The sequence below is a fragment of the Pleurodeles waltl genome, chromosome 3_1, assembly GCF_031143425.1.
Source record: "Pleurodeles waltl isolate 20211129_DDA chromosome 3_1, aPleWal1.hap1.20221129, whole genome shotgun sequence".
NCBI lineage: Eukaryota > Metazoa > Chordata > Amphibia > Caudata > Salamandridae > Pleurodeles > Pleurodeles waltl.
This window is the reverse complement of record NC_090440.1, coordinates 1223189202-1223206314: the sequence shown is the minus strand read 5'-3', so window position 1 is coordinate 1223206314 and position 17113 is coordinate 1223189202. Positions and strand designations below refer to the sequence as shown.

The following is a 17113-nucleotide window of genomic DNA, read 5'->3' as shown; positions in this document are numbered from 1 at the left end:
AACTTGTTAGACAGTTAGACCCTAGGCAGAATGTGCAGACATGAAGGAGATGCGGCAAGAATGGAAATGCATGAGAAGACTAAAATATGAAGGAAGAAAATATTTCTCACCTGTAATACATTTTGTCCGTTATAGAAATCTTTGTTGAATTCATGAACACTGAAGATTTAAACCTAATTGTGTTAACCTTGGAGCACTTATTTAGAAGACAAAAACACGTTTTTCATAAGCTATGTAGCCTGATGCCCCTAGAAAGGCATTATCTATTCTCTAGACTGCTTTTAAAACAACGTTAAACCTCCTCTGTTGAAGTTAAAACCTCAAGAACTAATTTCTTAAAAACAAAACGTTCAACAGTTAAAATATAGGACAAATGAAAGAATAATGACTACATAGGAATAGACAGACTACTGATTAAATCCTACAGAAAAACAAAATCATAATCTTGATCTCCCTTGACTTCCAGGACGGAGGGAGTGTTGTTCATGAACTGACCAAAGATTCCTAATATGGTAAACCAGTAGTACAGGTAAGAAATGTTAGCGAATATTCATAAACTTTGACCAGAATTACAAAATCCCTCAGATGGGCCGAGTCAAGAGGGCAAAATAAAGGAAAACTGCTAAGATACTTAAGGAGTTTTCTAGTCAAACAGGTGACACAGAGAGGCCTTGCCAACTTGGACGTCTGATCTAGAATCAGAATCAAGACAACAGTGCTTTGCAAACGTATGCAATGATTTCCAGATGGCAGCTCTCTATATATTTTATCACTAGTACATGTCTTAACATAGCGATCATAGTGGCCAGTAGTTGAGGGCACTTTAGGCTTGTTCTAAAGCAAACTATTTGTCTCTGGTAATACAACAAAATGCAAGATCTTATCTTATGTGGATTTATAAAGTGCAGCCTTCCCTGCGCTGTGCGAGTAACTACTGAACAGGCCTGTTCCCGTGTACCTCAGCTAGTTGGCGTAAAGGCAGGTTTTAAGCAGTTTCCTAAAATGAATTTCATTAGGTTCTGTTCTCAATCCAATGGGCACAGTATTCCACAGTTTAGGCAGTGGTTCCCAACCTTTTGACTTCTGTGGACCACCACTTTATCAGTATTGGAACCCGGGGACCCCTACTGAATGATTAATGGAATCTGAGGACCCCCAATGAGTCATTACTGAAAGCTGGGGACCTAATCTGTTAATATTATTACATTTTCTAAGCAGCTGCGGCCCCCCTGAGGAGGCTTCGCGGACCCCCAGGGGTCCCCGGACCACAGGTTAGGAACCACTGGTTTAGGGGATACATGGGAAAAGGATCTACCTTCCCATCTGGCCTTTCGGTTGCAAAGGAATTTCAACAGGCCCGTATTGGAAAACCTTAATGTCCTCTTGGGAGTTGTTCTGCCTTCCTACTTATCTCGTATTAGAGCTTACAGAACATCTCTGGAATGCACTTCTGAGTTCAAAGAAGACCTTTATTGTTGTTAATTCTTCCCCACCCACAAGTTCTTGAGAGACGAATTAATAGATTTCAAGCACAAAAGTAGTCGCAGCAATGAAAACAAAATATATCACAGTACTTCTCAGTTGCAATGTACACAGCAGGTTATATATATAAGATATTCAATGCAAAGCAAAATAAATTACATTCTTAACCGTGTAAGGCCTATATACAGCTTCATCTTTCTGGGGTCTGCAAGTTGATGACTCCGGTCAACTGCGAGAAAGAGATTATCTACCCACACGGGAGACTGGCAACTGGCGGCAAGTTCCAGTCCGAAGTCAAGCAGATTCGAATCTAAATCTCTGAAGCCCCGAGTCATCCTTACAAAAGCGTGCCCCCTCCTCTCAGACTCGGGAAAACTACGCAAGCCTTTGGAGACTGACCAGATCTCCTCGACTTCTCCTCTTCCCAAGCCTGAGCAGAAAGGAAAACACCAAATGTACTCTCTATTATCAGGTCTAGTCTGCTGTGAAGAAAACAGCTTGGTTCATCTTGTGGAAAAACACAGCTTGGAAAAATACAGCTTGGATTCTCAACTGCAATGTCTAACTCCACGTTAAAGGCAATAGGCAGCTAACCTAAATATCAAATGTAATGTCTAGTGTCATGTCAAAGCCAATAGGCAGCTGAGCTGAATACAAAATGTGATGTCTAATATCATGTCAAAGCCAATAGGCAGCTGAGCTGAATACAGCATGTCAAAGCCAATAGGCAGAATACAGAATGTAATGGCTAATGCAATGTCAAAGCCAATAGGTGGCTAAACTGAATACAGCATGTCAAAGCCAATAGGCAGAATGTAATGGCTAATGCAATGTCAAAGCCAATAGGCGGCTAAACTGAACAAAACATATAATGTGCTACTGGTGAACATTGAGCAACTAATATGCGCAGTGGTGAAACACAAAGTCATTGGTCAAACACAATTAATAGCATCACAGGAGTGTAGGGAGTGAGAAGACCCCTAATCATGTTGGGTCCTCTGTGACTGAATGCCCTACGGGTGATATGCAGCGTCTTGAATTTAATTATTTTCTCCACAGGGAGCCAATACAAAGATGCCAAGGCCTCTTTGATTGAGGTGAACTTGGGAAGCTTGAAAAGTGTCCTGGCCACAGCATTCTGGATCACTTGGAGTGTCTTTAGGACTGTTTTAGGTGAGCCCGCATAAAAGGAGTTTTCTTAGTCCAAGCATGACAATATTAGTGCCTGGACCTCAATTCTTCTAAATGGAGTATGGAAGAGGTCCAATATTTTCTGCAGTGCTCACAACGGGGTGAAGCATGAACAGGTCATTTTCTTTTACCTGTACTTCCATCGACAGGGAGATGCCCAGCCATATTCCTAGGCTTTTTGTAGCGTTTGAAGGCTCTGGAGGAGTCTCTAGGCTGTTCGGCCAACCAAGTATACTCTAGAAGAACCATTATTACCCACCATTAATAGCTTTGTTTTGTCTCCATTCAGTTTCAAAGACCAGCTTACCATCCAGTGAGCCACTTTTTTCAGATACTACCTATCTTCAGTAATTCTTTTTAGATGCTTGCTGGCCAGTGTTAAAGGGCTATAGTTACAAATAAACTATCTGATGATCCTAATTATTTTTTCCTATTTAAGCAGTACTTTGTTGCCCTTTTAACATCTTCAGTGTGTAATTATCTCTCATTGATGGAGAGTGAAATAGGCAGTGAAGCTGATTGATATGAAACTTTGCTATGGTGGAGAACCATAAAAGGTTCTTCTGCTCAGTACCTGAATCTAACTCACTCTATGAACTGTGGTGAAAAACACTAACAAGGCTACTTTCCAGATCATATGTTGCAGTGTAGCTTCATGCATTTCCTCGAAGTGATATCTTTTAAAGTTTTTTTTTCCTGTTTATAATGATTTTTACAATAGACACAGTCAAACACAACTTACACCATGAAGCGGATTCAACAAAATGAAAACATAATGAGCATCATGCTTATATTAAGCCTCATGATGTGGTATCATAGACATCATTAAAACCAACGGGAAATTGTAAGATATCGTCTTCTTCCGCATCAATCAAGAAACAGTCACAAAAAGGAGCAGTGAGAGAATTACTGCTAATATTTGGATGTGCCAGCGCAGTATCAAGTGGCATCAGCTATGGTGAACAACATCTCACTCTCAACACCGAACAAAAGAACAAACAAGAAACAGGAGGAGGGGGGAAGAAGGTAAGAAGGGGGGGCCTGCATATTCACTGCTTCACACCCTCAGAGGGGTAGCTACATCACATTTCTCCAGAGGATCTCGCCACCTGCCTAGTATCTAATTCTATGGGTCAACTGACCAGTTTCTCCTCATGATCAAGTCACGAGGTAAGATCGCAAGGGGGCCCCTATATCTTGGGGCCTAGAATTTGCCGGCATCAGCTAGCAATAGACCAAGAGTTGTTCCTGTCAATATGCAGCATCCCCAAGCTACTCTCTGCACCAGGGTATCTGCCTCCTCCCCCAGTACACCGCAACCCTGCATTTAGCTAGCAGTAGCAGCAACCCCGTCAATTTCCTATGTTCTGGGGGTATGCCTCTAACATATCCCAGGAGAGCAACCTTGGGGGTATGCGGGACATCTTGCTCAACCATTTCACCAATCGCTTCCAGCACCTCTGTCCAATAGCACTGCAGCGCTCCACAGCTCCACGCAGAAAGTCTGCCCCTGGAGCCGAGTATCTCTCACAGCAAGCATCCGATCTCACACCCATTTTCTTTAATCTGCTTGGCGTATAGTATAAACGGTGTAGGAAGTTGAAATCAATTCAGCGCAATCTATAGTTAGGGAAGAGTTCTCACAGTAGCATATAGCAATATCGCCATACCCCGTCTGAAAGAGTTTCACTTATATCCCTCTCCCAATTCACCTGAGCTGTGGTCCTACTCAGGACTGTTGTATTCTGCATACAAACAAACAGGCCCGTGATCAGTCCATGTGGGGACAGTAGTTTATACACCAGCTCGAATGCATTGCACACTGGAGGAGTCTCAGGGAAACAGAGGTATTGTGCTCATATCGCAGCCTTAATTCTTAGAAAGAGTAAAAGGTACAGCACAATATCATGCATCTCACCCAGCGCTGCCTCTGATGAGACAAACAACTCCCCCGGAAACCAAGACTCCAGAGTGTACATATTGAGAATAAGCCAGTGCTCAACATACCCGCCCCTCCTCCGACTGCTGCAGTTCCATAATATCCCTCACCGGCATCAAAGGCGCAAAGGGCTCTTCCACCTCTGCCCGTTTCAGAAGAGCTCTCCAAGCTTGTGTCGTGCATTCCACAGTATCTATCCATCTCAGTCTGGATCCTACCACTCGCCCCAGATGGAATCCCCCTCCGGAGCCAGAGGCAGTAAATATTTAATAGGGTGCAGCCAGAAGTGTGCAAAATGGGCCTGTGCAAAGTTATAGTAAATTTCCAGATCTGGAGCTGCCAAACCACCCTGCTCAAATGCCAACGTCAATCTTTCCCATTAAAATCATGATTGGGTACCCCCCCCTCCCCCAAGGCAAGAGCGATGACTAAAGATCAAAGTCTCCTTAGAAAGCCAGTCGTAAGAACTAGATGTATATTAAAAAACAAATAAAGGAACTTGGGCAGCACCACCATCTTAGCTATTGCTATACGGCCAATCAACGTAAGCGGTAGAGACCGCCACCTTATCTTCAAGCCACATAATGGTTATGCCATAATTGGCTGACCACAATTAGCCTGCCTCTCTGCTAAGCCATATACCCAAATATTTCACCGGCCCCTCAGCCCATCCGAGAGGTTATCTAGAAGGACATCTCTGTGTTGCGGTCGACAGAGGAAGCAACACTGACTTCGACCAGTTGATCGTGATCCCAGAAACTTGATCAAAATGCACCATCTTGTCTATCAACGTATCAAGATGGAGATGTGGGTCACCAACATAGAGTACAACATCATCTGCACACATAGAGACGAGAATTGGTCATTGCCTGAACACCAACCCCCTATGGTTATGATGCTGCCTCAATCGCGGCTCCAGCGGCTCCATCGCCACCGCAAACTGCAGCGGCGAGAGGGGGCAACCTTGCAGAGTGTCCCTAGCTATCGGGAAATGGTCTGTCACCGTCCCGTTGATTCTCAGTCTAGCAAGAGGAGCCGTGTATAACAAACAAATCAATTGAATAAACCGAGGGCTTAGCCCCACCATCGCCAGCAGGCTAAACATGTAGGACCACGCCAGAGAGTCATATGCCTTAGTGGCATCAAGGAACACCCCTGCAGCACACTCATCTGGCCTGATCATGCTAGATATTGCAAAAAAGGTACGGAGGTTATATGAGGTGGAGCGTCCAGGAACAAACCCTGATTGGTCCAGCAATACCAGAGAAGGAAGCAGGGGTTGCAATCTAGTCACAATAAGCTTCGCTAGGATCTTATTGTCTATGTTTATTAGTGATCAGGTCCATATGAGCCGCAGCAGCGTGGGTCCTTCCGGGGCTTCAATATTGTCACTATGAGTGCCTCCCACAGCGAAGTGGGGAGCATACCTTTCTGAATCGCCTCCGCATAGATCTCTAGCAGGTGTGGCGCAAGTAGGTCCGTGTACTCCTTATAAAAGGCCGCAGGCAGGCTGTCCAACCCTGGGGCCTTATCTCCTGGCAGACTGCTTTTGGCCTGTTTTACATTTTCTACGAAGAAGGGAAAATCCAGGTACTGTCTTTGAGAATTTTCCAGCCTGAGCAAACTTATCTCCTCAAAGTACTCCGCAGGAGTCGGAGAGCACGTCTCTGTTCCCTCTACATATAGATCAGAATAGAAATCAGTCAAGATCCGCTTTACCTCCTTCGTGCCAGTATGGCGTACCCCATCAGAATCAAGGAGTTTCACAATATACTTCCCTGCCCACTGAGCATAGCAGCTAGTGTTTTGCCAGCTCGCTCACTCTCTCCATATCTACGTGTTCTGCCTAAAAAACAGATCTCATGTTGGGCCACCTCCTCATATTTTGTCATAGTCTCCCTCATCACGGCCAGGAGCTCTCCTGAGCTATTCACAGCCAGTCGTTTCTCCAGCAGTGCCAGCTGTGCCTCTAGCTCCGTCAAGTTGCGACGGAGGGCTCTCAGCACCCCATGCTGTTCGGCAATGCAGATCCCGCGGATCACTACTTTAAATGCCTCCCACAAGGTACCCACCGAAGCAACTGAGCCCCGATTGGCCGCAAAAAGACTACTACAGCAGTGCGAATCTCCTCTCTAAAGGCTTGGTCGCGTAGCGCTCCGCAGGGCAATCTCCACAAGAACCAACGGCAGGGGCCCCTGGGGATCGCCAGCTCCAGCAGGACCGGAGAGTGGTCCGACAAGGTGCGCGGCATATGTTGAATAGCCTCAGCCCAAATCTCAACATCTCTACAGCCGAGCCATCTGTCAGTGCAGGACCAGCTATTGTCATAACATAACATATCGGCCCTGTGGGTCTGTGATCACTTTATCAGTGCTCCACTGCAGTCCCTTTCAAAGTAATATAGCCACCCCGAGCATAGCAGGAATACACCGCCATATGACTTTCACCAATCCAGCTAGCCCTCACCCTGGACCCCGAGGCATCCGTCAAGTGAGTTTCCTGGTGCATGCATATATCTATCATATAAGCTGATAACAGTCTCATCTTGCGTCCATCATTTAGCCTCCAGACATTCCACTTCAGGCAGCGCACAGGAGTCATATTTTAGGAAGTCATCACAATCAATCATACAGTCATTCCACCCCCCCCCCCCACCACCCTCCCCACTGTGGACGGGAGTAAGAGCAGTTGCAGGACAGGGAATGGGAAGGAAAGTCAAAACCAACATATCAAACCAAACCACCGGTACATATAGCACCCCCCCACCCACTCAGGTCCCCAAATGGGCCCAACACCCCCCACCCACTCCCACCCCAAACATCAACCAATTCAAAACCCCTACTAAAGACTTGGACTCATCCATCGGGGCGATGTCATGGCCGTCGGTCAGGCCGTCTGGGCAGGCATTCCCCACCCCTTCTTTTGTATTTGTCCAGGTGTCTAGTGGGCTCTCTGCCCCTCAGGAGGGGAAGAAAAATAGTTTTAGTTGTAATGGGATGGATGGGTGCATGGCATAATACCAGGGTGGGCCACCCCATCCCATATAAAAAAAATGTTATCTTTGATGCTTTAGTGGGTGCTCTGCTCCCTTGGGGAGGGGGGGGCGATTGGGGGTAACCCCAGTAAATAATCCCCTCCCCTCACCATGGTGCAAGATTAGTAGGTTCTTTCCCTCTCTCAGCAAGCACGTTGGTTTCTAGGTGCTTCAGGACAGGTAATCAGCCTCGACGCAAGGGGTGGACTCAGGAGATGTCTTCTTATCTTTGGGATGTTGGGTGTCAGGCAGACACCAGCTTGGACTGCACTGCAGTCCTCTCGACTAGTCTACGAAGCACTGCATTTCTTGGTCACAGAGAACGTAGAACCGCAACAAGTGGGTTCTGCTTTTATATAGTCAAAGACAACAGGAGATATGGATCCACTGCCACCACTTTCAGAACCAGTTTGGGGTGGTTCTTCTTTCATATGTCATCTACAGGGTGTTCTCCAGACACCACCTTTATGTAAACTGATGTTCTTCACAGCGAGGTAGTCTCAAGCTTGGTATCAAAACCGGAACAAATTCTTCTCACTGCACGATCACAGAGGCAGCATTAACTCGGCAACACTGCAAACCCTGGCAACACTAACAATCTGATGACCCTAAAGAAAGGGGGTTTAGGAAATAACAATAAAGTAACAAAATAAATTAAAATAACAAATGCAAACAAAACTTAAATAGGCGTGCCTTCTTGACTGTGTAGAAAAAAATATGCTGATGTCACTCGTCTTGCTTTGAAATGAATTTACTATCGCTAATCTTTTTTTCATAAACGGCCCCATCCTAAATTCTCAAGAACTTACTTTCACAAATGTACATATGTTTCTCTTTCAGTGGACTTTATTTTGATAAGTAACAGGAGACCTGTCCTAAAGAGTGAGAGATAATGCATAGAAAAAAATGTGTTTAGATGCTGTACTACCTCATGTCAGTTGTTTCCTGTTTCCTTATACAAGTGCTATATGAATCACAATGCACAGAGTACTACACTTCACTGCACTGATAGGCACCTGGTTAATTCACAAGAGGCTAAAATGACCAGTTAGGTGATACGATTCTCATAATCACTTTCATCAACCAACTTACATATAACATACATTCAACAAATAATGACAGAACAATGCGCCAAGAACATGTAGCAAAAATTATATTTAGTTTTTTAACCATATTGTTTGATTCTATACAGGTTAGTCTCACAAATCACTCATGCAAATAGGATTTGAATTCCAATCAAAGTGTGATGCTCACTACTGATTCTATTCCAAAACACACAAACTGTTATATAGCAAAGATAACACAACAAGACTTACTTCTCCCTTTTGCTAACATTAGTCTTTCTCTGTCCACATTTGCTGGTGCAGCTTTCTCAGGGAACAAATCTCATTTACAACAATGCATATTGAGATTCAAGAATAATACACAAACTGGGAAAATAGTTTATTTTGTTTAGTCCTAGGTTAGTGTTGGTAATCGAAGAATCAGGGCAAATGGAAACATGTCTGTTTATTGACTCCGTCTGCTATTGAGCAAATTTTATGTTAAGGTCGCCCCTCCGTAATATTTATAGGCGGGAGCTTGGAAAAATTGGCATTAGGTTGTACTAGTTTTATAAGAGAAATATAGACTGAATGATGTATCATCATGTTGCTTGGTAGTTGCAAACAAACAACACTGTTGCCATAGATTTGTAAATTCTGGATAGGATTTAGGAGTTGAGGTAATAATATGTTCAATGTGTACATGACACCCCTGGTAAACATTGTCAGGAACCACAGACTCAACTTCATCTCCCACGTGGGTGACACCCATGACATCCTCTCCCTGACTAATGACCCTATAACCACCAAGAACAAGTTCAAAAGATGGATGAGAGACATGGCTGCCTCGATGAACAACTGTCTCAAACTCAACACCGACAAGACAGAAGAACTAATCTTCGGGAAAGGCAATGACACCATCTGGAACAAAAAATGGTGGCTACTCGAACTGGGCCCAACCCCCATACCCACTGAACAAACCTGCAACCTTGGCATTATCCTCAACAGCCACTCTCCATGAAGAAGCAGGTCAACGCCATCTCCTCTGCCTGCTTTCTCACCATCCAAATGCTCAGAAAGATCTTCAGATGGCTCCCAACACCAGGTGAACAGTCACAAAAGCTCTAGTCACCAGCAGACTAGACTACGGCAACTCCGTCTACGTCTGAACTTCCATCCAACTCATGATGAAACTACCGATTATCCAGAACACTGCAGTCAGACTCATTCTCAACATCCCCACATTGATTCACATCACCCCTCACCTCAGGAAACTCCATTGGCTACCAGCAGCGAAGACATGCCAGTTCAAGATTCTCACCCACGCATACAAGGGACTACACAATGGAGGGCTGGCGTACCTCAACACTCGAGTGAACTTCCACCAACTTACCAGGAAACTCCGCTCTAGGTTCCTCTTCCTAGCAGCCACACATCGCATACACCAGATGAACAGTGGAGGCCACTCCTTTTCCCACCAGGCCTTCTCCTGCACTTTAACCTTTAGATCCTTGCCATCTCTCCAGCAGTTCAAGAAGAACCACAAGACTTGGATGATCAACCAATAGAAGAACTGGCAGTTCACCCCTCCCCACTTCCACCCCCCCACACCTCCAGGTGATGCAGTCGGGCTCTACAAATCTGATTGATTGATGGATAGATAAATGTATGACAGATAATCACACTTCTTAACATGATTATTGATTGAAAGGAATGCTTTGCAAAAGAATGAAATTATTCTGCCACCAAGGTAGAGATCGACTAACTTTCAGAGAAATAAGACGTGTGTTTCAAACTTTCTGTGGTTCAGGCTCCACTGGTCCTCTAGGCACTGTTGAAGTGGTATCATTGGAAAACTTGCAGTTGAAATTGCAAAAAGGAACAAGGTTATGGCTTTTTTCTGTTGCGGCAAACATTTAAGAATTAATGACAATACACTCTCCTCCGAATGAAATACGGTTCCTAACTTCATGTACAGAGTAAGTTTGAACTAAGTGGATGTTGATCTTGAAACGTTGACCTGAAGACCGAATTTGCACAGAACAGCCAGTTTTGTCCGGACTACCAAATTTGATCAATCAACTGTTGAGAGATGGATAAACGGGAATACTTTTCTATTTTGAATATGTCACTGCTAACGGCATGCAAAATTCTGGGAGAAGATTTCAACCCAAAAGGAAGGACCTTTGCTGGGAAGGTGACTTGTCAACAACAAATCTCAGGAACTTCCTTTGCTTTCACATTATCGGAATGCGGAAGTAGGTGTCTTGCAAGTCCGCTGCACACTTGCAATCTCCAATTGTAAGAGTTTATATAGTAGATGATCAGATAACATCTGAAATATTTGCACTGTAATCTTCATGTTGGCTTTTTACTAATGCACCACTGGCCTGTAATCTTTTTTGGGAACTTTCTTCTGTTTCAAGAAGTATAATGAACAGATAACTATTACTTGCTGTTGTAACAGACATATATATTCACCACTGCCTACTTGCTGATATTTTAAGTGCCATCTTCAGAACCTTTGGAGCCTTTTTTGCTTGCATCGATTCGGTATATTCCATGCATCTTGAAATGTGGAATATACCATTATGTACCATGCAGAGCACCCATCTGACTTTGGTAATGACTTTGCCATTCTTCAAGATAACAGACTTTTTCCCACCAGAATGACCTATGGATTTAGGGATGTAAAGAAGTCTCAGTTTGTTGTTCTGAGACTCCCAACCAGGATCTTGGAGCTGGGAACATTGCTTTCTCGAAGACCTCTGTCTGAAGATAATGTTGTCTTTGTTCAGACTGCTGTTAATGCAGTTGTTGATGGGTGTTTAAACCATATGATGCTTATATGGGTGGTAAAGTATCTCTTACTGCCTGAACTGTGCCCCAAAGTACAGTTTTGTTTTCTCCACACTAACAGCTGTCAGATTTTCTGCCCCTCCCTTTATGCTCTGCATCTATTCAATCATGTAGACCCCAAAGATAACTGAACCTGAGAAAAGAAGGGAGATGTAATTCTTATCTATAATGGTCTACAAAAAGTAAGTCCTTTGCAATATTACAATGCCACTTACATTGCAGAGTCTAACAATGCACTAATAATATATTTGACAACAAGAGGACTTCAGTTAGAATTTCCATGAAGTCTTCCTCTCATTCTCACCAGCTCCCACACCTCTCTATCCCAGCTTCCTAGTAAAGCTGTCACATTAACAGCTTTCATTTGTATACATGCAGTGCCACACATCTTTTCAAACAAGGAACCCTGCCTGTTTGATTTTTCTCCAGCAACACAAGGGAGGACCTGGCCTGGCAGTTCAGGCCGGACTGTTCCAATGTGGAACAGGGTCAAGACTGATTTGCATATGGCTGTGTCCAAACTGGGGTGGCATGGTGAGCGAAAGAAAAAATGATTATACCCAGATCTGTAACTGGGGATGAGTGTTTGAAAAGTTTCAGCACTCTATTCATCATTTTGTTGTGTTGCTATGTTCGCCCTAAGTGGCCAAGGTATGACCAGACGTGGGTCCCTTGCTCACTGTGCCACTGAATTCAAGCTAGCCTGGCTGATGAGGGGTGATTCCCCAAAACCAGTCTCAGGATGCTTGTTTCTTGGCCAGGGAGGACCTGGCCTGGCAGTTCGGGAAGGACTGTTCCCATGGGGAACAGGGTCAAAACTGATTTGCAGATGGCGGGGTTCAAACAGGGGTGGCATGGTGAGTAAAAGAACAATAGATTTAAACCTGATCTGTGAAAGGTGGTGAGTGCTTGAAATGTTGCAGCACTCCGGCCATTATCTTGTTGTGTTGCTATGTGCGCCCTGAGTGGCAAGGGTATGCCCAGAGGTGGGTCCCTTGCTCCCTGTGCCACTGGATTCAAGCTAGTCTGGCTAATGAGGGATGATTCCCCAAAACTGGTTCCAAGATGCTTGTTTACGGTCCACGGAGAACCTAGTCTCACAGTTCGGACTGGACTGTTCTCATGGGGACAGGTCAAGACTGATTTGCATATGGCTGGGTCCAAACTGGGGTGGCATGGTGAGCAAAAGAACAATGGATTTAACCCAGATCTGTGACTAGGGGTGAGTGTTTGAAAAGTTTCAGCACTCCGCTCATCATCTTTTTGCGCTGTTATGTTTGCCCAAAGTGGCAAGGGTATGCCCAGAAGTGGGTCCCCTTCTCACTGTGCCACTGGATTCAAGCTAGCGTGCTAATGAGGGGGGATACCCCAAAACCAGTCCCAGGAAGCTTGTTTCTGAGGGAGGACCCAGTCTGGCAGTTTGGCTGTACTGTTCCATGGTGATGTAGTGAAGCCCCTTTAGTGATGTTTGTGGGCACGTTGTTTTAGCAACTAGGCTTGCTGTCTGTGTCTTTAAGCCTAGTAACATTCCATTTTATTTAATTTTATTCTTTTAGAAACAATCACATTGTTGGTGATGTTGTATATTCCTTTATCTTGCTGTCCTTTTGCTTACGAAAGCATTTACATTTCTTAGCATGACATCCTTTCACTGTGTGCTTTCTTCAAGGCTGCAACAAGATAGGGTTGCTGGCACAAATTGGTACACCGCGCCTCTAATATTTCACAGACAAATACATATTTGAACATGGAGACACTTTTCTCAAAACACTAGCTTTTTTATTATAAAACATCTTTCTGTCTCCTGCATGTTAGAGGGAGGTTTCAGCCAGATGACCAGTACACCAAGGCTGTCTGATTTTGCTACAGCTGCTCACTGAGAATGCAAATTCACAGGCCTATATGAGGAGGTTATCTCAATAGACAGGCTTCTTCAATACTGTCATATTCAGGTATGGGAGTGATGTCATCTCAAGGGTCTGAAGGCCAGATTAAGGCGTATCCTGCTGTGCTCTAACATAGAACATTAGTAGCGTAGGTAGGAATCACACATCCTCTATAGTGACAGCACAGTGGGCATTTTCTTTTGTTTCACTGTTCTTGTCACCATTCTGCTTCTAGTATGTTTGATCATCCTAATTCTTGCAGTTGATGTCATTTTATCTAGGATACAGCTGATTCAATAAATCATATTGAACCATTCCCTGCTTCTATTTGACTTTGCATGTGTGAGACGGCTGTAAATGAGAGAAAAGGATGAGATCTGATCCACCATGATTTCCCTGAGAAGTCACAATGTCATGCGCCCGGTTGTCACAGATCATCCCTGCTCTTGGGCATAGGTGAGGCGCTGCTAGCTGGCCGGAAATGGAGTAGGCTGACAGTTGTCACATGGTGTGGGATCAAACTTAGTTCCCCACAATTCAGGTGATGGTGTCACCCAAATCCAGCAGCCTCACTGCTACAATGAGAGTCATTGTTTGATCAGGCACTGATTTTCAGATCTTCTCGAATATACCTGTCTCACTATTTGCTAAAGGCAACTTAATACTATATATGGAGACGTCTGTGGTATTGAGGATTGCCTCTTCAGCTAGATAGGTAGTTCCTATTCGATGTTGGAAGTCAGTGGTTCCCAACCTGTGGTCCGGGGACCTCTGGGAGTTCACAAAGCCTCCTCAGGGGGTTTGTGACTGCTAGGAAATTAAAGAATATTAACAGATGAGGTCCCTAGCTCTTAGTAATGACTTAATGGGGGGATCCCTGGACTCCAATAAAGATTCTGTGGGGTCCCCGCGTTCCAATAATCATTGCGCTGGGGTTCACATAAGTCAAAATGTTGGGAACCACTGCTGTAGGTTGTTCAAGCTTGAACTTTAAAAGGACCGATCCTAATTTGGGGTCCTTATCTCTGAACAGCTACATTTACCACAGCGAACCTGCAACAGGTGGTAATTCCAGTAAACATGCGACCTCCCCTCACTGCTCTTTTTTAGCTAACAGCCTTACTGCCCAGCGGGGTCCTGTTACCTTTGTAGTTGAGGCTCATCCAGCCTATAGAACAGAAAGATTTTATTCTTGGGACAATTGTTCAGCGGTTGATGGGAACACTAATACATTTCATCATTATACACCTGCTAATGTACCTGCACAATACAGAGCATACACATACTTCTATCCTTTCAAGACCACCATAATTAGTTTGATGGTGACCTACCCCACACAATACTTAATGTTAGGTTAGGTCCTCTGAGTAATGATGGTCTTACCTGGGTCTTGTTGGCCACATACACACCACATCCTGATGCAGACACCTTGGCGGTAGCTGAGGTTCACCTCTCATACATTGAGCTTACAGCAATGTATGGACTCTTAGTACAGTTTGAATGGCAAACATTAAATACTAACCCGAAATGCGATGCTCCAGTGCAACCGCACGCTATTACACTAGGCATTAACCCTGCAACTGTACATTCAATTATGGGTAAGGTACCCGCCAAATGGGAAGAAATTCCATTTTGGTTAGCTAAAACAATTAACATGGTGAAAGTAGTATTTCCCCATAAGGGACCTCAAGATAAACATAGAATTCTCACTATGTGCTTGCGATTTGGAATGGCTCCAGCAGTGGAGAACTGCAACACGTGGGGCACAGTATTTGCCACACTCTATACTACCACACACTGCACACCAACACTTGCCAATCTACAGGACTGCCCCAGCTCTAGATTTGGGGATGCAATTAATGGGCAATTTTGCCACTGTGTATTCAATAATATTAACTAATTTTAAAGGGGAAGCAGTAGCACTAGCAGTGCGAATGCAGCTCTGGGACATTCCTATACAGGATCATGAATGTGAGCTGCCAAAGATGATCGTCAAGACTGTAGGAAAATGGCTCCCTGTTGCAGTTACCCCACACTTTTTGCCTGATATTGATGCTGACTTGACTAAGAAGTGTGCTGGGACCCTGCTAACTAGGCCCCAAAACCAGTGTTCTTTCACTAAAAACGCACCATTGCTTTCACAATTGGCACACCCCTGGCAAACAGATAAGTCAGTTGTCAAAGGTACCAGTGGTACCAAGGGCCCTGTGATTAGGGAAGGTCCCTAAGGGCTGCAGCATGTGTTGTCCCACCCCAACCTAAGGGACACCTAACACATGCACAATGGCATTGCAGATTGTGTGTGTTGGTGGGGAGAAAAAGCCAAAGTCGACATGCCATCCCCCACAGGATGCCATGCACACAAAATACTGCCTGTGGCATAGGTAAGTCACCCCTCTAGCAAGCCTTAAAGCCCTAAGGCAGGGTGCACTATACTACAGGTGAGGGGATAGCTGCATGAGCAATATGCCCCTACAGTGTCTAAGTCTGTCATTAGACATTGTAAGTAAAGTGTGGCCATAATAAGTATATGGTCTGTGAGTTTGTCAAAACAAACACCACAGTTCCATAATGGCTACACTGAACACTGGGAAGTTTGGTATGAAACTTCTCAGAATATTAAACCCACACTGATGCCAGTGCTGGATTTATTAAACAATCCACACAAAGGGCAAGATACCCCCTGTATTTTACCCAATCCTTCAGTGCAGGACTGACTGGTCTGTGCTAGCCTGCTACTTAGATGAGTTTCTGAACCCAAGGGGTGAGAGCCTTTGTGCTCTCTGAAGCCAGAAACAAGGCCTGCACTGGGTGGAGGTGCTTCACACCTCCCCCCTGCAGGAACTGTAACACCTAGCAGTGAGCCTCAAAGGCTCAGCCTTCGTGTTACAATGCTGCAAGGCACTACAGCTATTAGAGATGTCTGCCCCCCGAACACAGCTCGCACTTTTGGTGGTAAGTCCGGGGGAGATAATGAGAAAAACAAGGAGTCACCCTCCAGCCAGGACAGCCCCTAAGGTGTCCTGAGTTGAGGTGACCCCTGCCTTATGAAATCCTTCATCTTGCTTCGGAGGATTCCCCCCAATAGGATAAGGGATGTGCCCCCCCTCCCTACAGGGAGGAGGCACAAATAGGGTGTAGCCACCCTCCAGGACAGTAGCCATTGGCTTCTGCCCCCCAGACCTAAACACACCCCTAAACTGAGTATTTAGGGACAACCCTGAACCAATGTTCCCCCTAATTGTTTTCCACTGTGTGCGGCAGGGTAAGGTCTCTGTGCGCTGCAGCTAAGGATACATGCGCCAAGAAATTAACCATTCACGCGAGCGCAGCCCATAACTACCAAGATCATTGGCATTTGCCACTCCATAGCTTTGTTTTACCACTAAAGCAAAAAAGGCAGGGCATTAGAAGTTAAAAAGAAGAAAATAGTATCTTGTTCACATCAAGAGCAGCAAAGGGGCACAGATTAAGTTGAATCAATCAGTGCTTGGTACCTGCTCCACACAGAGGAAAGCAAATGATGCTTGGCTTCCAGTGACAAATTACAAGACTGTAGAGAAGAGTGCCAAGCAAGCCAACAAAAAGTAAGTGACAGGCAGGCTCCAAGCCCTTTACTGTACACAACAGAGTCTCCCAAGCAAGACGCTTGACAAATCAGTCAATTAGAAGGACAGTA

At 44.8% G+C, this 17113-nt stretch overlaps 1 protein-coding gene across 1 annotated transcript in view; it reads right to left on the bottom strand.

Moving 5' to 3' along the window:
- The window catches only part of LOC138285069 (40-kDa huntingtin-associated protein-like), a 665864-nt gene that overhangs the window by 422918 nt on the left and 225833 nt on the right, over positions 1-17113 (bottom strand). The gene's annotated exons all lie outside the window — the stretch shown is intronic.